The sequence below is a fragment of the Triticum dicoccoides genome, chromosome 3B (assembly GCF_002162155.2).
Source record: "Triticum dicoccoides isolate Atlit2015 ecotype Zavitan chromosome 3B, WEW_v2.0, whole genome shotgun sequence".
NCBI lineage: Eukaryota > Viridiplantae > Streptophyta > Magnoliopsida > Poales > Poaceae > Triticum > Triticum dicoccoides.
The window spans coordinates 8,885,836-8,911,784 of record NC_041385.1 but is presented as its reverse complement, the minus strand read 5'-3'; positions in this window follow the sequence as shown (position 1 = coordinate 8,911,784).

Genomic DNA, 25,949 nt, shown 5'->3' with positions numbered 1-25,949 from the left:
GTATCCTCCTTTGAATGATTTGAGTGGCTTGACTTGGCACATGTTCAAGCATGTAGTTTAAACAAAATCAACATAGCCTCCATGATAGTTATGTTCATGGTTATTTATATCCTACTCATGCTTTCACTCATTGTTGGTTAATTTTAATGCATGTTCATGATTGTTGTCGCTCTCTAGTTGGTCGTTTCCCAGTCCCTTTCTAGCCTTCACTTGTACTAAGCGGGAATACCTCTTGTGTATCCAATTCCATAAACCCAAAAGTTATTCCATATGAGTCCACCCTACCTTCATATATGCAGTATTTACCTACCGTTCCAAGTAAATTTGTATGTGCCAAACTATAAACCTTCAAATGAAATTTTGTTTTGTATGCTCGAATAGCTCATGTATCAACTAGGGCTGTCTATATCTTCCATGCTAGGTGGGTTATTCTCACGATGAGTGGACTCCGCTCATCATTCACGAGAAAATGGCCAGTAACCGGGATTCCCGGTCCCATGCTCAAATCAAATCAAAATAATTGCAAACAAAACTCCCCTAGGATTGTTGTTAGTTGGACGGTACCCGTTGTTTCGGACCAGCCGTGGAATGTGCTCATTGGTGGTGGGGGAGTATAAAATTTACCATTCTGTTTGGTAACCGCCTATAATGTATGTAGCATGGAAGATATCGAGATCTCTTGGTTGTTATGTTGACAATGAAAGTATGCTACTCAAAATATTATTTATCTCTGTTTCAAAACTCGAGCTATGGCACCTCTGCAAATCCCTGCTTCCCTCTACGAAGGGCCTATCTATTTACTTTTATGTTGAGTTATCATCCTCTTATTAAAAGCACCGCTGTCATTTGCATGCATTATTATTAATTTACATTGAGTATGACTGTGACTGGATCTCTTTCGCCATGAATTACAATGTCTAGTCAGTCCTTGATCTTCAGGGGTGCTCTGCATTTATGTTTTGCGGTCTCAAAAAGGGCTAGCAAGATACCATCTTGTTATATCATATTATGATTGTTTTGAGAAAGGGTTGTCATCCAAGATTTATTATTATTTCTTGCTAGTTGATTATGGCATTGATATGAGTAAATGTGAGACCTAAATGTTATTGTGAATATGGTTAGTTCATAATCTTTGCTGAAAACCTGAATGCTAGCTTTACATATTTGCAACAACAAGATCAAACAGAGTTTGTAAACGTTTTTCTTTATAACTTTTAGTTTGTCAGCTGAATTTCTTGATGACAAGCAAAGGTTTAAGCTTGGGGGAGTTGATACGTCTCCAACGTATTGATGTCTACTATGCAACTTTTTTCTTGTAGACACGTGTTGGGCCTCCAAGCGTCGATTTTTGTAGGACACTAGCAATTTTCCCTCAAGTGGATGACCTAAGGTTTATCAATCCGTGAGGGGTGTAGGATGAAGATGGTATCTCTCAAATGACCCTGCAACTAAATACAAGAAATCGCTTGTGTCCCCAACACACCCAATACAATGGCAAATTGTATAGGTGCACTAGTTCCGCGAAGAGATGGTGATCAAAGTGTAATATGGATGGTAGAAATATATTTTTGTAATCTGAATAAATAAAAACATAAAGGTGGCAAATATTAAATGGGCATAAAAACGGTATTGCAATGATGGAAAATGAGGCCTAGGGTGCATACTTTCACCAGTGCAATCTCTCAACAATGCTAACATAGTTGGATCATATGATTATCCCTCATAATGCGATGAAGAATCACTCCAAAGTTCCTATCTAGCAAAGAACATAAGAATAAATTGTTTGTAGAGTACGAGACCACCTCAAAACTATTCTTTCCATTCGATCTATTCAAGAGTTCGTACTAAAATAACTCAAAGCTATTCTTTTCGTTTGATCTATCCTAGAGTTCCTACTAAAGTAACACCAAAGCAAATTCATATTCATAATACTCAATCCAACACAAAGAACTTCAAAGAGTGCCCCATGATGAGTATACAGGCCTGGGATAGGGTCATAGACCTGACCTATACGTCCTACCTAAGGTCACTACCCTAGAAGATAAAAAGCCCAAGAGGCAACGAAGGACTCCCAGTCAAAGGTGTCGAGTGCAATACACTCGACTAGTCGTGTCACTCGGATACCCCTCTTGCTTGTTGTCACTCGATCATACAAGGAATCACTCAACCTACCGAAGATCAGGAGTCACTCAGCATTGCAATGGTCGAATGTTCGCTCCGTAGTCTTTAAGGTCATTGATAGCACTTAAGATTAGCGTTACCAGTAACGCCTCTACTTTATGTACATTAAGCCCTTTGTAATGGAGGATGGTTGGGGTCCTGGCGCACTCTATATAAGCCATCCCCCTCCTCTGGGACAAGGGTTTGCACCCTTTGTAAACACCACACACACATATAATCCAGTCGACCGCCTCCGGGCACCCAGATGTAGGGCTATTACTTCCTCCGAGAAGGGCCTGAACTCGTAAATCTTGTGTGTACACCTTCACCATAGGTGAGATCTTGCCTCTCCATACATACCCCCCTTTCTACTGTCAGTCTTAGAACCACGATAGTTGGCGCCCACCGTGGGGCAGGTGACTTAGCAACTTGTTGGTGAAGTTGCAATTTTTCCGATCCCCGTCATCATGGTTTCCGGCGGTGATTTGGATAAGGGGCGCGGGATCCGTCTCGGCGCTCTCGTTTTCATCGCCGATGACTCCGCTTGGCTTCAAGAAGCTCCCCTTGACGTCGAGGCGCTCCCCATCCGAGGGGCAACGCACTTTCGCGTGTGCGTTCGCGGCGTCCTTCTCTGACAGCCGCCGACTCAGTATCGGTCGGCTCCAACGATGTCATCTCCCTCTGCTGTCCGCCGCTGCAAGCGATCCGGTCGGTCGCGGCTCCAGTGGTGGGTAAAACACGTAGTGGCTCGACATTCGACCACCCATTAAGTCGCGGCAATCGAGCCCGACGAAACTCTCTATGGCCTGTTCGATCTGTCGACTAGCTCCGTCGAGACCGCATCCGAGTGCGATAGCAGCGGTCCTGCGGCTGAAGTCTTGATGGTCGACGGACCACATAGTGCGCCTGGTTTCCACCCTGAAGACGGTGGGGACGGGGGCGGCGATCCTTCGTGCGTCCACGAGGAGTACCATCCCGAACCCCTCTCTTCACATCAGAGGGAAGAACTTCGTCGCCGCAACATGGATGCACTCCACACACCCATCGTTGGAGAAATCCCCGAGGCTCGGGCCTTGGAAGCGGTGGGTTTGGCTAATTTGGTTGAGCACACTCGATTGGAAAACCTCCAGCACGCTCTCGACGAGCGTGCCCAAGAACGGATTCACGAGTCCAGTCGGCGATAGCTTTTCCCACCTCCACCTAAGGTATACCGCACTCTGATTCAAAATCTCACAGCTGCAGCCGAATAGCAGAGTCAATCCAACCTTCCCAGTCAGAGGCTAGCAGAGGTTTGATGCAGATACGGGCCTTACTCCAGGCGGCAAGAGAGCTTAACACAGCAGTGTCTCAGTCGCGGGATAAGATTCATAGCAGATCCGTGGTGGCCGATACTGTCCAGTCGGCTCACAGTCCAAGATCGCTCCTGCGACGTGAAGGCCGTGGGCAGTATGATCACCGACTCGACCGCGACAACCGTCGTCGGATGCACACACCTCCTCCGAGGAGTACATCATATGTGCCTCGGCAATACGATGACGGAAGCCTTCACAGCGGCGAACGTAGAGCACCAGTCGACCCAAGGGAGCCAGGCTTTGATGCAAGATCTATTCTCGTTCAGGGTTTGGTCGATCGGAATAGAGCACATAGGGAAGACCTTGACAGAGATCGCCCGACTGGCGACAGGTTCATGTTTCAGGTCCAGAGTGTTTCAGCAGAGCCATCAGGGCTGCAGTGATTCCCCCCAACTTTAGGTTGGCAACTGGAGTCAGCAAGTTCACTGGGGATTCCAAGCCTGAAACTTGGCTTGAAGACTACCGAGTGGCTGCGCAGATTGGTGGAGGGAATGATGAAGTGGCAATGAAGCATCTCCCTCTGATGTTGGCGCGCCCTCGGGGGGGGGGGGGCGCCCCCTTGCCTCGTGGGCCCCTCGGGGCTCCCCTGACCTACCTCCTTTGCCTATATATATATCTACATACCCCGAAACCATCCAGGATCACCACGAAAAACTATTTCCACTGCCGCAACCTTCTGTATCCGCGAGACCCCATCTTGGGACCACGTAGGACCTCTACATCATCACCAAGGCCTCTCCGATGAGTTGTGAGTAGTTTACCACAGATGGCTTTTTCTCTCTCTTTGAATCTCAATACTAAGTTCTCCATGATCTTCTTGGAGATCTACTCGATGTAACTCTTTTTGCGGTGTGTTTGTCGAGATCCGATGAATTGTGGGTTTATGATCAAGTTTATCTATGGGAAATATTTGAATCTCCTATGAATTATTTTATGTATGATTGGTTATCTTTGCAAGTCTCTTTGAATTATCAGTTTGGTTTGGCCTACTAGATTGATCTTTCTTGCAATGGGAGAAGTGCTTATCTTTGGGCTCGATCTTGCGGTGTCCTTTCCCACTGACAGCAGGGGCAGCAAGGCACATATTGTATTGTTGCCATCAAGGATAAAAAGATGGGGTTTATATCATATTGCTTGAGTTTATCCCGCTACATCATGTCATCTTGCTTAATGCGTTACTCTATTCTTATGAACTTAATACTCTAGATGCATGCTGGATAGCGGTCGATGTGTGGAGTAATAGTAGTAGATGTAGGGAGGAGTCGGTCTACTTGTTGTGGATGTGATGCCTATATACATGATCATGCCTAGATATTCTCATAACTACGCACTTTTCTATCAACTGCTCAACAGTAATTTGTTCACCCACCGTAATAATTATGTTACCTTGAGAGAAGCCACTAGTGAAACCTATTGCCCTCGGGTCTATTCTCTATCATATAAGTTTCCAATCTACTTTATTTTGCAATCTTTACTTTTCAATCTATATCATAAAGATACCAAAAATATTTATCTTATCATATTATCTCTATCAGATCTCACTTTCGCAAGTGACCGTGAAGGGATTGACAACCCCTTTATCGCGTTGGTTGCGAGGTTCTTGTTTGTTTGTTCAGGTGCGAGGGACATGTGAGGAGCCTCCTACTGGATTGATACCTTGGTTCTCAAAACTGAGGGAAATACTTACGCTACTTTGCCGCATCACCCTTTCATATTCAAGGGAAAAACCAATGCATGCTCAAGAGGTAGCATACTGCGCAATTCTCGCCGGTGCATTAAACCCACCATTTACCTTCCTCAAAACAGCCACCATACCTACCTATTATGGCATTTCCATAGCCATTCCGAGATATATTGCCATGCAACTTCCACCATTTCGTTTATTATGACACGCTACATCATTGTCATATTACTTTGCATGACCATGTGGTTGCCATAGTATGTGTGGCAAGGCCACTGTTCATATTTTTTTATACATGTCACTCTTGATCATAGCACATCCCGGTACACCGCCGAAGGCATTAATATAGAGTCATATTTTTTCTAGTATCGAGTTGTAATTCTTGAGTTGTAAGTAAATAAAAGTGTGATGATCATCATTATTAGAGCATTGTCCCATGTGAGGAAAGGATGATGGAAGCTATGATTCCCTCGCAAGTTGGGATGAGTCTCTGGACTTTACAAAAAAATAAAAGAGGCCAAAAGAAGCCCAAACAAAAAAAATGAGAAGGGACAATGTTACTATCCTTTTTCCACACTTGTGCTTCAAAGTACAACCACGATCTTCTTGATAGAGAGTCTCCTATTTTATCACTTTCATATAGTAGTGCAAATTTTTCATTATAGAACTTGGCTTATATATTGCAATAATGGGCTTCCTCAAATTGTCATATGTCTTCTTGACCAAGCGAGTTGGATGCACACCCACTTAGTTTCTTTTTGAGCTTTCATACACTTATAGCTCTAGTGCATCTGTTGCATGGCAATCCCTACTCACTCACATTGATATCTATTGATGGCATCTCCATAGCCCGTTAATATGCCTAATTGATGTGAGACTTTCTCCTTCTTTTTGTCTTCTCCATAGCCACCATATTCTATTCCACATATAGTGTTATATCCATGGCTCATGCTCATGTATTGCGTGAAAGTTGAAAAAGTTTGAGAACATCAAAAATATGAAACAATTGCTTGGCTTGTCATCAGGGTTGTGCATGATAAAATATTTGTGTGATGAAGATGGAGCATAGCCAGACTATATGATTTTGTAGGGATAACTTTCTTTGGCCATATTATTTTGAGAAGACATGATTGCTTTATTAGTATTCTTGAAGTATTATTGTTTTTATGTCAATATTAAACTTTTGTTTTGAATCTTATGGATCTGAATATTGATGCCACAATAAATAAGATTACATGGATAAATCTGTTAGGTAGCATTCTACGTCAAAAATTCTGGTTTTACCATTTACCTACTCGAGGACGAGTAGGAATTAAGCTTGGGGATGTTGGATACGTCTCCAACGTATCTATAATTTTTGATTCTTCCGTGCTAGGATATTATTTGGTTTGGATGTTTTATATGCATTAATATGCTATTTTATATTATTTTTGGGACTAACCTAGAGCCTAGTGCTAGTTTTTTTCCTTATATTTTGAGTTTTACAAAAAATGGAATATAAAACGAGTCCAGCCAGAAGAGTCCACCAAAATTCCAAAATATTACCCAACCAATAGAAGAGTCCACCAAAATACTTTTCCTTAGATGCGAGCCTCTGTTCCCGTGAGATCCCATCTTGGGGCCTTTTCCGGCACCCCGCCGGAGGGGGATTTAATCACGGAGGACCTCTACATCAACCTTGCTGCCCTTCCGATGAAGCATGAGTAGTTTACCACAGACCTACGGGTCCATATCTAGTAGCTAGATGGCTTCTTCTCTCTCTTTGATCTTCAATACAATGTTCACCTCGATGTTCTTGGAGTTCTATCCGACGTAATATTCTTTTGCGGTGTGTTTGTCGAGATCCGATGAATTGTGAATTTATGATCAGATTATCTATGAATATAATTTGAGTCTTTACTAAAATATTTTATGCATGATTAAATATCTTTGTATTTCTCTTCGAATTATCGGTCTGGTTTGGCTAACTAGATTTGTTCTTCTTGCAATGGGGGAGGTGCTTAGTTTTGGGTTCAATCTTGAAGTTTCCTCACCCAGATACAAAGTAGGGGTAGCGAGGCACATATTCTATTGTTGCCATCAAGGGTAAAAAGATGGGGTTTTAGTCATATTGCTTGAGTTTATCCCTCTACATCATGTCATCTTACTTAAGGTGTTACTCCGTTCTTATGAACTTAATACACTAGATGCATGTTGGATAGCGGTTGATGTGTGGAGTATTAGTAGTATATGTAGGCAGGAGTCGGTCCAGTTCACACAAACATGATGCCTATATACATAATCTTTGCCTTGGACATCATCATAACCTGGCACTTTTCTATCAATTGCCTGATAGTAATTTGTTTACCCACCTTATGTTTTCTTTCAAGAGAGAAGCCTCTAGTCAAACCTATGCCCCCTAGTCTATTTTCCATCATATATTTTTAGATCTATAAACCAAAAAACTCAAAAATACCTTGCTGCAATTTATTTATATTTACTTTAGTTTGCTATTTTACTTATCTTTTATACCTCTATTAGATCTCACTCTTATTCAAGATCGTGAAGGGATTGACAACCCCTTTCTCACGTTGAGTGCAAGTGTTTGTTAGTTTGTCCAGGTGCATAGATTGGAGACTTGCTTGTGCCTCCTAATAGATTGATACCTGTTGGGGAACGCGGCAATTTCAAAAAGTTCCTACGATCACGCAAGATCTATCTATGTGATGCATAGAAATGAGAGGGGAGAGTGTGTCCACGTACCCTTGTAGACTGAAAGCGGAATTTTTCAGCTAACGCGGTCGATGTAGTCGAACGTCTTCGCGATCCAAACGATCCAAGTACCGAATGTACGGCACCTCTGTGTTCAGCACACGTTCAGCTCTATGACGTCCCTCGTACTCTTTATCCAGTTGAGGCCGAGGAAGAGTTTCGTCAGCACGCCGGCATGACGACGGTGATGATGAATTTACCAGCAGGGGTCTTCCCCTAAGAACTATGCCGATATGACTGAGCTATGTAACTATGGAGGGGGCCACAACACACGGCTAAAAGATCAACTTGTGTGTCTATGGGTGCCCCTTGGCCATGTATATAAAGGAGGGGGAGGAGGAGGCCGGCCAAGAGGGGAGGCGCGTCATGGGGGTGGGGGAGTCCTACTAGGACTCCAAACCTAGTAGGATTCGGCCCCCCCTTTCCTCTTCCCAGTTGGAGAAGGGGGGAGGAGGAGGAGGAGAGAAGGAAGGAGGGGGGCGCTGCCCCTTCCCCTTGTCCAATTCGGATTGGGGCAAGGGGTCCAGGCGCCACCTCCTGGACGGCCCTCTCTCTTCTCAACTAAGGCCCATGAGGCCCAATAACTTCCCGGAGGGGGTTCAGGTAACCCCCAGTACTCCGAAATTTATCCGAAATGACCCGAACCATTCCGGTGTCCGAATTTAGCCTTCCAATATATCAATCTTTATGTCTCAACAATTTCGAGACTCCTCGTCATGTCCATGATCTCAGTCGGGACTCTGAACAAACTTCGGTCATCAAAACACATACCTCATAATACAAATGCTCATCAAACGTTAAGCATGCGGACCCTACAGGTTTGAGAACTATGTAGACATGACCGAGACACATCTCCAGTCAATAACCAATAGCGGAACCTGGATCCTCATATTGGCTCCTACATATTCTACGAAGATCTTTATCGGTCAAACCGCATAATAGCATACGTTGTTCCCTTCGTCATCGGTATGTTACTTTCCCGAGATTCGATTGTCGGTATCATCATACCTAGTTCAATCTCGTTACCGGCAAGTATATTTACTCGTTTCATAATACTTCATCCCGCAACTATCTCATTAGTTGCTTGCAAGGCTTATGGTAATGAGCATTACCGAGAAGGCCCAAAGATACCTCTCCGAAACACGGAGTGACAAATCCTAACCTCGATCTATGCCCCAATGAGCACCTTCGGAGACAACTGTATAGCATGTTTATAATCACCCATTTATGTTATGACGTTTGATAGCACACAAAGTGTTCCTCTGTTATTCGGGAGTTGCATAATCTCATAGTCTGAGGAACTTGTATAAGTCATGAAGAAAGTAGTAGCAATGAAACTGTAACGATCATAATGCAAAGCTAACGGATGGGTCATGTCCATCACATCATTCTCCTAAGGATGTGATCCCGTTCAGCAAATGACAACACATGTCTATGGTTAGGAAACATAACCTTCTTTGTTGAACAAGCTAATCAAGAAGAGGCATACTAGGGACAATATGTTTTGTCTATGTATTCACACATGTACTAAGTTTCCGATTAATACAATTATAGCATGAATAATAAACATTTATCATGAAATAAGGAAATAAACAATAACTTTATTATTGCCTCTAGGGCATATTTCCTTCAGTCTTCCACTTGCACTAGAGTCAATAATCTAGATTACATAGTAATGATTCTAACACCCATGGAGCTTTGGTGCTGATCATGTTTTGCTCGTGGAAGAGGCTTAGTAAATGGGTCTGCAACATTCAGATCTGTATGTATCTTGCAAATCTCTATTTCCCCTTCCGAAAATTGATGACGGATGGAATTGAAGCGTTTCTTGATGTGCTTGGTTATCTTGTGAAATATGGATTGTTTTGCCAAGGCAATTGCACCAATATTGTCACAAAACATTTCCAATGGACCCGATGCACTAGGTATAACACCTAGATCGGATATGAACTCCTTCATCCAGACTCCTTCATTTGGTGCTTCCAAAGCAGCAATATACTCCGCTTCACACGTAGATTCCGCCATGATGCTCTGCTTGGAACTGCACCAACTGAAAGTTCCTCCATTCAATAAAAATACGTATCCGGTTTGCGACTTAGAGTCATTCGGATCAGTGTCAAAGCTTGCATCGGCGGAACCGTTTACGACGAGCTCTTCTTCACCTCCATAAGCGAGAGACATATCCTTAGTCCTTTTCAGGTATTTCAGGATGTTCTTGACAACTGTCCAGTGCTCCACTCCGGATTACTTTGGTACCTCCCTTCTATGCTTATAGCAAGGCACACATCAGGTCTGGTACACAACATTGCATACATGATAGAACCTATGGCTGAAGCATAGGGAATGACTTTCATTTTCTATCTATCTTCTGCAATGGTCGAGCATTGAGTCTGACTCAATTTCAAACCTTGTAACACATGCAAGAACCCTTTCTTTGACTGGTCCATTTTGAACTTCTTCAAAAGTTTATCAAGGTATATGCTTTGTGAAAGTCCAATTAATCGTCTTGATCTATCTCTATAGATCTTGATGCCCAATATGTAAGCAGCTTCACTGAAGTCTTTCATGGAAATATTCTTATTCAGGTATGCCTTTATGCTATCCAGAAATTCTATATCATTTCCAATCAACAATATGTCATCCACATATAATATTAGAAATTCCACAGAGCTCCCACTCACTTTCTTGTAAATATAGGCTTCTCCAATAGTATGTATAAAACCATATGCTTTGATCACAGCTATCAAAGCGTTTATTCCAACTCCAAGAGGCTTGCACCAGTCCATAAATGGATCGCTGGAGCTTGCACACTTTGTTAGCAACCTTGGGATGGACAAAACCTTCTGGTTGCATCATATACAACTCATCTTCTAGAAATCCATCCAGGAGTGCAGTTTTGACATCCATCTACCAAATTTCATAATCATAAAATGCGGCAATTGCTAAGATGATTCAGACAGACTTAAGCATCGCTACGGGTGAGAAAAGTCTGATCGTAGTCAACTCCTTGAACTTGTCGAAAACCTTTTGCAACAAGTCGAGCTTTGTAGAAAGTAACATTACTGTCTACGTCGGTCTTCTTCTTGAAGATCCATTTCTTTTCTATGCCTTAACGATCATCGGGCAAGTCCACCAAAGTCCACACTTTGTTCTCATACATGGATCCCATCTTAGATTTCATGGCCTCAAGCCATTTCGCGGAATCTGGGCTCATCATCGCTTCATCATAGTTCGTAGGTTCACCATGGTCTAGTAACATGACTTCCAGAACAGGATTACCGTACCACTCTGGTGCGGATCTCACTCTGGAAGACCTACGTGGTTCGTTAGTAACTTGATCTGAAGTTTCATGATCATCATCATTAACTTGCTCACTAATTGGTGTAGGAATCACTGGAACTGATTGCTGTGATGAACTACTTCCCAATAAGGGAGAAGGTAAAATTACCTCATCAAGTTCAACTTTCCTCCCACTCACTTCTTTCAAGAGAAACTCCTTCTCTAGAAAGGATCCATTCTTAGCAATAAAGATTTTGCCTTCGGATCTGTGATAGAAGGTGTACCCAACAGTTTTCTTTGGGTATCCTATGAAGACGCACTTCTCCGACTTGGGATTGAGCTTATTAGGTTGAAGCTTTTTCACATAAGCATCGCAGCCCCAAACTTTAAGAAATGACAACTTTGGTTTCTTGCCAAACCATAGTTCATAAGGCGTCGTCTCAACGGATTTTGATGGTGCACTATTTAAAGTGAATGCAGCCGTCTCTAAAACATAACCCCAAAATGATAGCGGTAAATCAGTAAGAGACATCATAGATCGCACCATATCCAATAAAGTACGGTTACGATGTTCGGACACACCATTTCGATGTGGTGTTCCAGGTGACGTTAACTGTGAAACTATCCCATGTTGTTTCAAATGAGGACCGAACTCGTAACTCAAATATTCACCTCCACGATTAGATCATAGAAACTTTATTTTCTTATTATGATGAGTTTCCACTTCACACTGAAATTCTTTGAACTTTTCAAATGTTTCAGACTAATGCTTAATTAAGTATATATAACCATATATGTTCAAATCATCTATGAAGGTAGGAAAATAACGATACCATCCACGAGCCTCAACACTCATTGGACCGCATACATCTGTATGTATTATTTACAATAAGTCAGTAGCTCGTTCCATTGTTCCAGAGAACGGAGTTTTAGTCATCTTGCCCATAAGGAACGGTTCGCAAGCACCAAGTGATTCATAATCATGTGATTCCAAAACTCCATCAGCATGGAGTTTATTCATGCGCTTGATACCGATGACCCAAATGGCAGTGCCACAAATAAGTTGCACTACCATTATCAACTTTACATCTTTTGGCTTCAATATTATGAATATGTGTATCATCACTATCGAGATTCAACAAAAATAGACCACTTAGCAAGGGTGCATGACCATAAAAGATATTACTCATATAAATAGAACAACCATTATTCTCTGATTTAAATGAATAATTGTCTCTCATCAAACAAGATCCATATATAATGTTCATGCTCAACGCTGGCACCAAATAACAATTATTAAGGTCTAAAACTAATCCCGAAGGTAGATGTAGAGGTAGCGTGCCGATGGCGATCACATCGACCTTGGAACCATTTCCCACGCGCATCGTCACCTTGTCCTTAGCCAATCTTCATTTAATCCGTAGCCCCTATTTCGAGTTGCAAATATGAGCAACAGAGCCAGTATCAAATACCAGGCGCTACTACGAGATAGTAAGGTACACATCAATAACATGTATATCAAATATACCTTTCACTTTGCCATCCTTCTTATCCGCCAAATTCTTGGGGCAGTTTCACTTCCAGTGACCAGTCCCTTTGCAGTAGAAGCACTCAGTTTCAGGATAAGTTCCAGACTTGGGTTTCTTCTCTTGAGCAACAACTTTCTTGCCGTTCTTCTTGAAGTTCCCCTTCTTCCCTTTGCCCTTTTTCTTGAAACTAGTGGTCTTGTTGACCATCAACACTTGATGCTCCTTCTTGATTTCTACCTTCGCAGCCTTTAGCATCGCGAAGAGCTTGGGAATAGTCTTGTTCATCCCTTGCATTTTATAGTTCATCATGAAGCCTTTATAGCTTGGTGGCAGTGATTGAAGAGCTATGTCAATGACACTATCATCAGGAAGTTTAACTCCCAGCTGAGTCAAGTGGTTATGGTACCCAGACATTCTGAGTATGTGATACGTCTCCAACGTATCTATAATTTATGAAGTATTCATGCTATTATATTATCTATTTTAGATCTTTAATGGGCTTTATTATACACTTTTATATTATTTTTTAGACTAACCTATTAACCGGAGGACCAGTCCAAGTTGTTGTTTTTTGCCTATTTCAGTGTTTCGCAGAAAAGGAATATCAAATGGAATCCAAACAGAATGAAACATTCGGGAGAGTTATTTTTGGAAGGAATCAATCCAGGAGACTTGGAGTAGATGTCAGGGAAGCTTCGAGGTGGCCACAAGGGTCAGGGGCACGGCCCCCACCCTCGTGGGCCCCTCATGGCTCGCCTGACCGACTTCCTTCGCCTATATATACTCACGTACCCTAAAAACATCAAGGAACACAATAGATCGGGAGTTCCGCTGCCGCAAGCCTCTGTAGCCACCAAAAACAAATTGGGACCCTGTTCCGGCACCCTGCCGAAGGGGGAATCCCTCACCGGTGGCCATCTTCATCATCCCGGCGCTCTCCATGACGAGGAGGGAGTAGTTCACCCTTGGTGCTGAGGGTATGTACCAGTAGTTATGTGTTTTCTCTCTCTCTCTCTCTCATGTTCTTGAGGTGATACGATCTTGATGTATCACGAGCTTTGTTATTATAGTTGGATCTTATGATGTTTCTCCCCCTCTACTCTCTTGTGATGGATTGAGTTTTCCCTTTGAAGTTATCTTATCGGATTGAGTCTGTAAGGATTTGAGAACACTTGATGTATGTCTTGCATGTGCTTATCTGTGGTGACAATGGGATATTCACGTGATCTACTTTATGTATGTTTTGGTGATCAACTTGCGAGTTCAGTGACCTTGTGAACTTATGCACAGGGGTTGGTACATGTTTTCGTCTTGACTCTGCAGTAGAAAATTTGGGGCACTCTTTGAAGTACTTTGTGTTGGTTGAATAGATGAATCTGAGATTGTGTGATGCATATCGTATAATCATGCCCATGGATACTTGAGGTGTCATTGGAGTATCTTGGTGACATTAGGGTTTTGGTTGATTTGTGTCTTAAGGTGTTATTCTAGTACGAACTCTATGATAGATCGAACGGAAAGAATAGCTTCGTGTTATTCTAGTATGAACTCTTGAATAGATCGATCAGGAAGGATAACTTTGAGGTGGTTTCGTACCCTACAATAGTCTCTTCGTTTGTTCTCCGCTATTACTGGCTTTAGAGTGACTCTTTGTCGCATGTTGAGGGATAGTTATATGATCCAATTATGTTATTATCATTGAGAGAACTTGCACTAGTGAAAGTATGAACCATAGGCCTTGTTTCCTACAATTGCAATACCGTTTACGCTCACTTTTATCGCTTCCTACCTTGCTGTTTTTATATTTTCAGATCACAAAAACCTATATCTACCATCCTTATTGCACTTGTATCACCATCTCTTCGCCGAACTAGTGCACCTATACAATTTATCATTGTGTTGGGTGTGTTGGGGACACAAGAGACTCTTTGCTATTTGGTTGCAGGGTTGTTTGAGAGAGACCATCTTCATCCTACGCCTCCCATGGATTGATAAACCTTAGGTCATCCACTTGAGAGAAATTTGCTATTGTCCTACAAACCTCTACACTTGGAGGCCCAACAACGTCTACAAGAAGAAGGTTGTGTAGTAGACATCAAGCTCTTTATTGGCGACGTTGCCGGGGAGGTGAGTTCTTGAAGGTATATCTTTAGATCTTGCAATCGAATCTTTTAGTTTCTTGTTTTATCACTAGTTTAGTCTATAAAAGAAAACTACAAAAAATGGAATTGATTTTGGCTCATACGCTTCATCTTTTTAATATCTTTCGTGAGAATGATGCGAAGGAAAATTGTGCTCAAGTGCTAGAAGAAGAAGTCTACAAAAAGTTTGGCACTAAATCTTTGAATGAGGAGCATGATTGCAATGTTGTTAGTATGAACTCTTTGAATATCCATGGTAGTAATGATGATTGCACTAGTCATGATGAAAATGTCTCTTATAAGCATGTCAATTTTTGTGGAGTGCATCGAGTTTGCAATTACACACCAAATAGGGAAGATAGGTTTTGCAAGAGGCATAAGTATTTAGAAACTAAATGGTTGCAAGAAAGTCTAGATGTTTGTGCTGAAGATTTAAAATATCTTCGCCATCCTTGTGAACTTTGCAATGAACGTGATCATTTAAATCCCCAATGCAAATTGTTTCATGATCGTATCGTGTCCAAAAATTGTGATGAATTGATTTCCCTTGCACATCATAATGAACTTAGCTTGCTTATGGGTTATGAAGAAATGAAACGTTTAACTAAGGATCTTCCAGAATTTGTCCTTGATAAAGTTCTTGATTTTGATCTAGAAGAAATTTTTATGTATTGTGCGGTGAATTGCATTGAAAATCCTTATATTACCAATTACATAAAGAAAAGAAAGCAAATAGAAGATGAAGAGAATACTAATGAAAGGGAACAGACTTCCCAATATCCTCCTATTATTTCTTATGATGAATCAGATAACGAGGAGGAGCTTTCTATTCAACCAATCTCATTAATAAGGAGTTCAAAAAGGAGGGTTAAACCCACACATGATGTGAAGAAGAAAAAGAAAAGACGGAGAAGGACAGGCAGAAAGGTATTCCTCCCAAATGATGTTGCTCCTATTACTCATTGTGATGGTGATAATTGCTATACTATTGGTGCTATCCATACTATTAATGATGAGAGTGATTATGCTTATGATATGAAAAGGCCCAAGCTTGGGATGCTATGTTTGATGAGGATGACATGTGTGAGAATATATTTGCTACAATTAATGTTTGTCCCAAGCTTGGGGATGCTATGTTAAATGAAGATGATATTTTTAGCCTCCCAAGTTTTGATGAGCAAATTTATTATGATGATAGTATGCCTCCTATTTATGACGATTATTGTGATGACACTTTTGCTATAAAAAGTAGTGATTATTATAGTTATAAAACTTATCATGATTATGATTACCCTTTTTCTGAACATTACTATTTTAATGTGGAAACATTTTATAGTATTCGAGTCTCTTATGATACTCCCACTATTCCGAATGAGAAGAATTTTGCTTATGTGGAGAGTAGTAAAATTTCTATGCAAGTTGATCATGAAAAGAATGCTTTATGTGCTGGTTATATTGTTGAATTCATTCATGATGCTACTGAAAATTATTATGAGGGAGGAACATATGCTTGTAGGAATTGCAATAATATCAAGTTTCCTCTCTATGTGTTGAAAATATTAAAGTTATGCTTGTTTTGCCTTCTATGCTAGTTGATTATTGTTCCCATAAGTTGTTTGCTCACAAAATCCCTATGCATAGGAAGTGGGTTAGACTTAAATACTCTAGTCATATTCTTCATGATGTTCTCTTTATCTTTCAATTCTTATCTTTTATGTGAGCATCATTGAAATCATCATGCCTAGCTAGGGGCGTTAAACGTTAGCGCTTGTTGGGAGGAAACCCATATTTATTTATTTTCTTTACTTTTTGCTCCTGTTTAGTAATAAATAATTCATCTAGCCTCTGGTTAGATGTGGTTTTATGTTTTAATTAGTGTTTGTCCCAAGTAGAGCCTTTGGGAAGACTTGGGTCAAGTCTATATGATCTGGCTGTAAAAAGCAGAAACTTTGCGCTCACGAGATTAGCTACCATTTTTTTACTGGAGAGCACTTTTAGGTTGATTATTTCTGCAGATGATTAATAGACAAATTCCTCACGTCCACCAATTTATTTCAGAATTTGTGGAGTTACATAAGTATTCGAATGATACAGATTACTACAGACTGTTCTGTTTTTGACAGACACTATTTTCTATGTGTTATTTGCTTATTTTGATGAATCTATGAGTAGTATCAGAGGGTATGAACCATATAGAAGTTGGAATACTGTAGATATTAGGTCAATATGAATTTGGAATGAGTTCACAACAGTACCTAAGTGGTGGTTTTATTTTCTTATACTAACGAAGTTTATGAGATTTTCTATTGAGTTTTGTGTTGTGAAGTTTTCAAGTTTTGGGTAAAGATTTGATGGACTATGGAATAAGGATTGGTAAGAGCCTAAGCTTGGGGATGCCCAAGGCACCCCAAGGTAATATTCAAGGACAACCAAGAGCCTAAGCTTGGGGATGCCCCGGAAGGCATCCCCTCTTTCGTCTTCATTCATCAGTAACTTTACTTGGAGCTATATTTGTATACACCACATGATATGTGTTTTTCTTGGAGTGTCATTTTCTTTTGTTAGTATTTGCTTTCTGTTGTTTATAATAATTTTTTGCATCTCTATTTTCAATAAAAATGTCAATGATGGCCTTTACCATGCTTATTTTGCAAGTATACATGTTGCTGTTTCAAAACAGAAAGTTTACCGATGTTGCAAAAATTCCCTAGAAAAGTCAGAGAATGATATAATATTGAAACCTTTTTAATATTGAGCTCTGATAAATATTATACTGCGTAGTATTTTTCTCATAATTTTTGGAGTTAGGTAAGTATGATGAATCTTGCATTCTTTACAGACTATACTGTTTTGGCAGGTTGCTGTTATGTTTGCATTGTTTGCATTGTTTGAATATGTTTGCTTGTTTAATGAATCTATTTGAGGATATGAGTATTAAATATGCAGAGACATTTAGTATGCAGTGTTTAATAATAATTGTAGTGATTTGTTATAGTAGAAAATGATAGGGATTTTGCATTGGTTTATACTAACTTATCTCACGATTTCTTGTTGAGTTTTGCGTGGATGAAGTTTTTTGAGATTTAGGAAAACTCTGATATGAGAGGAATTAAGGAGACCCAAAAGCTCAATCTTGGGGATGCCCAAGGCACCCCAAGATAATATTCTAAGAAGTCTCAAGCACCTAAGCTTTGGGATGCCCCGGTAGGCATCCCACCTTTCTTCTTCAACAATTATCGGTTAGTATCGGTTGAGCCTAAGTTTTTGCTTCTTGACATGATGAGTGCTATCCTTGAAATTTCATTTTAATTTGTTTTTCTTGCTGTCTGAATAATATCCCAAGATCTGAAATTCTTAAATGAGAGAGATTCTTCACCTAGCTACATAATTATTTAACTACTCATTGATCTTCACTTATATCTTTTTGGAGTAGTTTGTCATTTACTCGTGTGCTTCACTAATATCCTATGAGTAAATGGTTGAATGAGTTAAATATCATAAATCTGAAATTATATATGTTTCATATGCTTATTCCATGGGGAGTAATGACTTCACATATACGAAGCAGAGGTGGTAAATTTAGTGAAGTTTAGCAAACATTGTATTGGTCACTTGAACAATTCATGAAAGAATATTGAAGGAAGAGAGATTTCACATATAAATATACTATCTTGGACATATTTTGTAATTGTGAGAACTCATTAAAATATGACATGCTAAAAGGTTGATGTTGGACAAGGAAGACAAGTTAATGGGTTATGTTTTCCTATTGTGAGAACTCATTTTGATGTTGGACAAGGAACATATTTTGTAATTGTGAGAACTCATTAAAATCTGAAACGTTATATTGTCTTGGATCATCCAACATGCTGGGCTTGCCTTTCCCTCTCATGCTAGGCAAATTCTTTGCACCAAGTAGAAATACTACTTGTGCTTCCAAACATCCTTTAAACCAGTTTTTCCATGAGAGTCCACCATACCTACATAAGGATTGAGTGAGATCCTTCAAGTAAATTGTCATCAGTGCATGCAATAAAAATTATTCTCTAAATATGTATGATCTATTAGTGCGAACAAAATAAGCTTTATACGAACTTGTGATAGGGAAGAAATAAAAGTGACGGACTGCATAATAAAGGTCTTTATCACAAGCGGCAATACAAAGTGACGTTCTTTTGCATTAAGATTTTGTGCATTCAACTATAAAAGCGCATGACAACCTCTGCTTCCCTCTGCGAAGGGCTTATCTTTTACTATTATCTTCTACCCTTATGCAAGAGTCATGGTGATCACCACCTTTCCTTTTTACACTTTTTCCTTTGGCAAGCACTTTGTGTTGGAGTAGTCTGGTATATATATCCACTTGAATGTAGGCGTTCATAAATTATTATTGTTGACATTACCCTTGAGGTAAAAGGTTGGGAGGCGAAACTATAAGCCCCTATCTTTCTCTGTGTTTGATTAAAACTTTGAACCCATAAATATTCCGTGATTGTGAAAGATTAAATGATAGTTGAGTATGTGGAGTTTGCTAAATCAAAGCTCTAACATAAACCCTTCCTGAAAGTAAGATGAATTGCAATTGTTTGATGACTGAGAATATAGTTTGTTAGTTTCAAGAAATTTTATGATTTATACTTTAACATGTGAACACCTTGAAAAGTTTTATGAGATGAGCTACTGTTATGACATATAATGATGCTAGAAAAGGTGACTGAAATTATCACTGATCAAACTTATGCACCTGCTAGCATTCACACTTCATAAATTCCTTCTTTTATCATTTACCTACTCGAGGACGAGCAGGAATTATGCTTGGGGATGCTGATACATCTCCAACGTATCTATAATTTATGAAGTATTCATGCTATTATATTATCTGTATTAGATGTTTAATGGGCTTTACTATACACTTTTATATTATTTTTGGGACTAACCTATTAACCGGAGGCCTAGTCCAAGTTGATGTTTTTTGCCTATTTCAATGTTTCGCAGAAAAGGAATATCAAACGGAATCCAAACGGAATGAAACCTTCGGGAGAGTTATTTTTGGAACGGAAGAAATCCAGGAGACTTGGAGTAGACGTCAGGGAAGCTTCGAGGTGGCCACGAGGGTCGGGGGCGCGCCCTACCCCCTGGGCGCACCCCCACCCTCGTAGGCCCCTTGTGGCTCCCCTGACCGACTTCCTTCGCCTATATATACTCACGTACCCTACAAACATCGAGGAACACAATAGATCAGGAGTTCTGCCGCCGCAAGCCTCTGTAGCCACCAAAAACCAATCGGGACCCTGTTCCAGCACCCTGCTGGAGGGGGGATCCCTCATCGATGGCCATCTTCGTCATCCCAGTGCTCTCCATGACAAGGATGGAGTAGTTCACCCTCGGGGATGAGGGTATGTACCAGTAGCTATGTGTTTGATCTCTCTCTCTCTCTCTCTCTCTCTCTCTCTCTCTCTTTGTGTGTGTGTGTGTGTGTGTGTGTCTCGTGTTCTTGAGGTGATACGATCTTGATGTATCGCGAGCTTTGCTATTATAGTTGGATCTTATGATGTTTCTCCCCCTCTACTCTCTTGTGATGGATTGAGTTTTCCCTTTGAAGTTATCTTATCGGATTGAGTCTTTAAAGATTTGAGAACACTTGATGTATGTCTTGCATGCGCTTATCAGTGGTGACAATGGGATATTCATGTGATCTACTTGATGTATGTTTTGGTGATCAACTTGCGGGTTCAGTGACCTTGTGAACTTATGCATAGGGGTCGGCACACATTTTCGTCTTCACTCTCCGGTAGAAATCTTGGGGCACTCTTTGAAGTACTTTGTGTTGGTTGAATAGATGAATTTGAGATTGTGTGATGCATATCGTATAATCATGCCCACGGATACTTGAGGTCACATTGGAGTATCTAGGTGACATTAGGGTTTTGGTTGATTTGTGTCTTAAGGTGTTATTCTAGTACGAACTCTATGATAGATCGAACAGAAAGAATAGCTTCGTGTTATTTTACTACGGACTCTTGAATAGATCGATCAGAAAGGATAACTTTGAGGTGGTTTTGTACCCTACAATAATCTCTTCATTTGTTCTCCGCTATTAGTGACTTTGGAGTGACTCTTTATTGCATGTTGAGGGATAGTTATATGATCCAATTATGTTATTATCGTTGAGAGAACTTGCACTAGTGAAAGTATGAATCCTAGGCCTTGTTTCCTACCATTGCAATACCGTTTACGCTCACTTTTATCGCTTCCTACCTTGCTGTTTTTATATTTTCAGATTACGAAAACCTATATCTACCATCCATATTGCACTTGTATCACCATCTCTTCGCCGAACTAGTGCACCTATACAATTTACCATTGTGTTGGGTGTGTTGGGGACACAAGAGACTCTTTGCTATTTGGTTGCAGGGTTGTTTGAGAGAGACCATCTTCATCCTACGCCTCCCACGGATTGATAACCTTAGGTCATCCACTTGAGGGAAATTTGCTACTGTCCTACAAACCTCTGCACTTGGAGGCCCGACAACATCTACAAGAAGCAGGTTGTGTAGTAGACATCAGTATGTCTACTAATGGCGCACTCTGTGGTGATGCGCCATTAGTATCCTTTGGCATACTAATGGCGCACCTGGAGGTGATGCGCCATTAGTATGAATATTTGGTTTTTTTTTTACTTTTTTGATTTTTGCACAGGTTACAAAATATATTATTGGACAAAATATAGACAGCACCACACAGCAACAGCAGATTCATCGAATACAATAGAAGATTAGTCTCCGAATACAATTCATCATATTAGTCTCTGAATTCCAAATACCGAACAAAGAAAAAACATTACAAGTCTCAAGACCGCGAATATCGAGTTTGTCTTCACATTACAAGTCGATATCGATCATCTAAACTACCATCACATAGAAGATAGGTGCGGTCATCACGATGAGCATCATCGCGATCAAACTGGTCTTCACCCGATTCCTCCAACGCTCCCTCCTCTCTCCCGCTAGATAGCGGGCGTATCTAGATTCGGCCTCCGCCCTAGTGGTGTACCCTTTGTAACTGTTACCGCTGAAACGGTGAACCTGTCTCCGACACTCCTCCCAGTCGTCGTAGACTTCGGGAACCTTACCCTTGTACACGACATACGACGGCATCTCTATGCACAAGCCAAACAACAGACAATACATAAGCAATATGTAAGTATGCAACAAAAGGAACGAAAGACAAAGGCAAGACATTAATAGCACGATTCATGATCCTAATAATAAATAGCATCGATTACATCTAAGTTGAATGACTGTCCAAACCAAAGAGACATACGAATTCATTAAAGTTTAATTACAACATGGGCCAATTAATGTTTCAGAACTACACATCACTACTTTCGACTCGACTCATCGGACAGGAGCGTGGACGAAGCCGTCGTCTGTCGTGATGGTCATGAAATCGTGGTCGTTGTCACCCTGCATTTGTAGCATTCCATCTATCTCACTGTTGGACGGTTGATATCTGAGGAAGAACTGCCCCGAGGTATGAAGGACATCTTGATGGATGATGTCCGCAAACTCCGACTGGATACGGAAGAATTCTTGTCTGAGGTCCGCGTCCTGGATTGCCGACAACCTCGCGGCCCAATCTTTGAGATTATCTGGTAGCAGAAGGTGATGATGGTCCCTTACGATCGCCCGCATGTGATGGAGGGCGTAGTAGGCATCCTTCTGACCGTCAGGCGGCTGCTTGACGCAGCAGAACTTCGTATTGTGTGAGAAGGTGTGCTTGCCGTACTTACGAACTGCCCTGGTGAAGGTGCCTCTAGATTTGGCATAGCCGGGGAGAACATCATCAAGAACTTTCTTGACATTTGTGTAGTCTATCTTGGAGTTACAGTTCGGGTCGACATACGTGGCCATGGAATATTTCGGGCTTAAGAGGATGAGTGTGCAATGTGTGTCACTGCACATAACACGGAGTGTTAGAAAAAAAAGAACGACCAAATCTAAGAAATCATATGTTACGGGGCGGTTAAGGGATGACTTACTCGGGAAAGTAAGCCACAAGGAAGTTATCCTTATCTGGGTTTTCCAGAATGACGCCTTCGAGGTGTGAACTCGCAACTTGGCGGTCCCCAGCGCTGCTCAAGTGCTTGGCATGCATGTAGAAGGGGTCGACTATCACGATGTCCGGGGTCTTGTCTTTAATGACCCACATCTCCATACTCAGCGAAAACAGCCGAACGAAGGTGTAGATGAAGGTTAAACATAGCAAAGATGTCATCAAACCGCAGGACGATCGTACCCCCGATGTCGCCATCCACAAAGCCCTTGCCCTCTGGCACCTTGGCCACCAAAACCGGGTATGCCACATCATTCTCTCTGAGACGCTGCTTCTCCAAAGAAAGAACACTATCGTGCAGACTCTGCATAGCACCGGTTGCAGCATTGAGCATATTTGGCGGTAGCATCGCCCTACCCGCCACATGCACCCTCCTCGAAATATCCTTAGGTGAAGGTGGCCCGTCCTGAGTACGGATCGAACTCGGTGCCGGCTGGCTCGCACCGGCGCCCTTGTTAGTCTTTCGTTTCCATCCCTTCTTCTTGATCTCCTGTAATGGGACCGAGTTCTGCTCACAGACATCCTTCTTGAGCGTGTTGGGGCTGATAATATTTCGCACCTCAGCTATTTGAGGCTCGGTGAAGGCGGGAGCTCGAGGCGTCTCCTGAGAACTGAACGCCAGATGACACCTCAGCTAGATCGCAGTCGTCTTGGTTGGGTTCTTGAGAAAGAGGCCCGCAGAACTCGTCAGCGTACCCATGTTCGGAAAAGTACTTATCGACTTTGGTAAATGTACCGTCGTCATTGTCGTCGTTGTCCGGATCCTGTGCCATAGGAATGTCCGGATCCTGTGCCATAGGGATGTCCGGCATAGGGATGTCCGGCAGGTCCGGTACCGTTGCGGCGTTCTTGCCATGGCTTGGCGCCGGCATGACTGGCGGTCTTATCTGTGGGGTGGTGTACCCCGTCCCCAAACGAATCTGGCTCTTCGGCCAAAGTAGGGGCCAGTTTACGCAGGCGCTGAGGGTCATCTCATCTTCTTCGTCGGCCCCAGCGGGTCGAATCGGACGTAACAACTCGTCGCAGCCTGGCAGCACCTGAACCACTTCAACCCTATACACTATGGGTGGCATCGGATTACCGTGGAACATGGGGTTACCCGGTTGAACGATTCTGCCCTTGGCGACATCGACCAACTCGCCACCCACGAAGTGCAGACGAGTGCAAGGAACGTCGGCGGCACCCTGCGAAAACATGTAGGGCGTCAGGGATGCCCAGTCAAAGGCAAGGAGATGAAGTCATCGGCCGAGAGGCTTAGTTACCGTGATGCCGTCGAGCTCGGCTAATGTCGAGGCACCGCCAACGGCGGGTGTGCAACATACGGAGGGGGCGCTTGCTGGCGAGATGCCGTCCGGCGTACACCCGGGTGCATTAAGCTCCAATGCCCGTGCCGGCGCCGGAGACACGAATACCGCCTCCGCTGGAGACACCAATGGCGCCACCAGAGACACCAATGGCGCCGCCTGCGCGCTGTGCGAGTTGCTGGCCGTGAAGCTGGGAACCGGGGGAGGCCCCTATTGGCCGCCCGCAATCCACGTCGTCAACCCATGAATCAACGTAGGCACCATGGCGTTGAGCTTCATTCCCAGTTGTTGTTCCACTTGCTCTTGGACAAGCTCCGGAATCCGCGCCACTTCTGCCTTGAGTGCTTCAACCTCGCGCGTCTGGCTTTCTGAGCTGGTCTTTTTCTCCTTCCGCCCACCAGCGGTATAGTATGACGACCATTTTGTGGACAAGCCTTTGCCGGCCACACGACCAGCTTACGTCGGCTTACTGAGCTTATCCTTGTTTTTCATTACGTTCAACGCCCTATTTAAGGGGGTGTCGAAAGAGGAGCTCTGAGACGACCCCACGCTACTGCTTTCAGTTTCCTGCGGAAGGAACGTGAACCATTTAGAAATATTGTGGATTAATTAGAGTGCAACCATATGGAGCTAATTACGCAGGGGTGTATTCCTTACCAGAACAAGCTCAAGCGCCCTGGTCTTCGGATCCATGGTAATCTCCTTTGTTATCGGGTCCTCCTTGTACCGAGCCCTGACAAAGTTCCTGGTCTGCTTGTCACCGTTGTATTTCTCGAAGCGGGGAGGTAGGCCTTGCTCGGCATGCTCCGCGTCCTCCTTGTCCCATATAGGCTCTGCCACTCTGTAACCGCCGGGACCGAGTTTGTGTTCCCTAAGTTCAACTCTCGCATTTCTTTCCCCCACTGACTTGATTTGGAGGTTGCGCTGCTCTCGCACTTGATCTTGAACTCCTTGTAGTCATCTTCACTGATCGAAGAATATTTCACCTTGATCTTCTCATAACTATCACCTTTATCAATCATTCTCTTCACCGCGCTTCTCCAAGTAGACAGGGCCGTGCTCATCCTCGTGAGGGCGGCACTGTTCACTTTATTCCCTGAGAGGCGTGTGTTTTTAAAATCGGCGGGGAACTTGTATCGTTCGTGCAGCTTCGTGAAGAGGAGGTTGCGCAACTTCCCTCGGTCCTTATGCCTAAGGTTCTCGGTGTTGATCGAGACGGTGCTCCGGAGAATGCACCCGAGCTGAAGCGAGTACCCCTTGACTATATGTTTGGGCTCCGTTGGATGCCCGTCGGAGTCCACTTGAGTAAATTCCTCCTTGAGGGTGCTAAGCGCATTCGGGCGCCGGTCCTTCCTTTGCTTCTTCGGTTGGCTGCAATCTGTGTGTGCGCCGCCATCATCATGGTGGCATCCTCGGCGGCACCATCAGTGGTGTCATCCCCGACGCCACAAGGGGTTGTGTAGTCAGGATCGGTGTCTTCCGCGGCGTCCTCATCGCGGTGAGGTTGTTCCTCCATCTCCTGGGACAGCTCCCAGAATTGCTTGCCGCCCGAACCACCGGCCTCATCGTTGTTGGCCATGTTTCGCTCTAAATAGGAAAACAGTTTGGTCAAAAAGTTGGTTATTGTCAAGGAACAA